Here is a 1,731-nt window from a genome sequence, read left to right as displayed (position 1 = left end):
TTATCTAGAATCTGAGACAAGAGAATGGGAGAAGTTCCAGATGTTAATGGTGAATGGTAGAAAATAAATAGTAAGACTTGATGAAAGGCTTTGGATGAGAAAGCAGGAAGTAGAAAACACCAAACTTTGGTGAATTCCAATGTTTGATGGCTACCATGTAAAAGGGACACTTAGTCCATGTTGAGATCAGCGATGGTAGAAGATTTATGATCATTCTGACAAAAAAAAAACATCCAGAATGCTGCAAATGAATTAAACAACAAACCAAAGTGTCTGATTAAGAAACCTGTTTCCTACTTGGCACTCTGGTATATGTTGGTGGAAACTCACCTTTGTAACAAGTTTTCTCCCTTTGCTCTTTGGACCTCTTTATTAACCATCTAGGGAGTATAGTGGGGTGGTATGTGTTGTGCAGTTCACACATTGAGATGTATTATTTCAGAACTGAAAGTCTTTTAGAGACCCAAGAAAACACAAATAAGGGAGGAGTCACAGGCCAAGACCAGATCCAATACTTCCGGGCACCATCAATGGCCCATAATGGAGATTGTGGTCAAGGCTTGGCTCATAGGTAGGAGATGCCCTTACTCCTTTCCTATCCCCCTGTTACCCAGCATTAGCCTCCTCAGTGCCCCCTTCACCTCTTTGTTTCTGAGGGTATGGGTCAACGGGTTTAGGAGGGAGGTGACAATGTTGTAGAAAAGGGTTAGGAACTTTCTCCGGGCCTTAGAGGAGCTGGTTCCTGGTTGCATGTACATGTAGATGATGTTTCCATAGAAAAGTGAGACTAACAGTGAGATGGGAGCCACACGTGTTGAAGGCTTTATGTCTCCCTGAGGTTGACTGGATACTTAACACAGCCTTCACGATGTAGCCATAGGAGACTAGGATAAAAGCCAAGGGTTATAGCACGATGCCTACTGCCAGAAAAAAGGCAATGCCTTCAACTGCAGCTGAGTTGACATAGGCCATCCAAATCAAGGCTGGCTTCTCACACAGAAAGTGGTCAACCTTGCGGTACCCAAAGCGGGATAATCACAGGGTCATTGGCGACATAATCAAAGAGTTGGCCACCCCACAGACCCAAGCAAGAGATACTAAACCCAGGCAGAGCTGAGGATGCATCATGATCACGTAGTGTAGGGGTTTGCAGACTGCAACAAAGCAGTCATATGCCATGACAGCCAGGAGCAGACACTCTACACCACCCAGACCCAGGCATAGAAGGAACTGGATGGCACAACTAGTGTAGCTGATGGTCTTGTCATATCCATTAAGATTGTAGAGTAGCTGGGGGATGGAGCTGGTAGTGAAACTGAGATCCAGGAAGGAGAGGTGGGTGAGAAAGAAATACATAGGAGTGTGGAGGTGAGGGTCCAGCTGGGACACCAGGATGATGGTAGTGTTGCCCACAAGGGTCAGGAGATAGGCAATCAAGATGACCACAAAAAGGATTCTCTCCAGATGGGGATGGTCAGAAAACCCCAAAAGGATGAAATGGCTTTGGGGGCTGTTATTGGTTACATCCATCATCTCTACTGTACCTGAAGACAAAAATAATGATATTAGTAATAACAAAAACAATAGCAACAACAGCCAACATTAAGGGAGCGCTTCCTTTGAGCAAGGCAGTCTTCTAAGTTTTTTACATTTATTTATTCATTTAACCCTGACAACAATAATACTGAACTGGCACTATTATTATCCTCAGAAAGGAAAACTGAGGCATAT

The 1,731-nt window shown here is 44.1% G+C and overlaps 1 pseudogene; it reads right to left on the bottom strand.

The window, feature by feature from the left end:
- Positions 1-584: 584 nt before the first annotated feature.
- On the bottom strand, positions 585-1,530 carry LOC126070706 (olfactory receptor 2W3-like; annotated as a pseudogene).
- Between the last annotated feature and the right edge of the window lie 201 nt (positions 1,531-1,731).

Source organism: Elephas maximus, chromosome 2, assembly GCF_024166365.1.
Source record: "Elephas maximus indicus isolate mEleMax1 chromosome 2, mEleMax1 primary haplotype, whole genome shotgun sequence".
Lineage (NCBI taxonomy): Eukaryota > Metazoa > Chordata > Mammalia > Proboscidea > Elephantidae > Elephas > Elephas maximus.
Note: the sequence above shows the minus strand (reverse complement) of the source record. Positions and strands in the feature narration are given on the sequence as shown.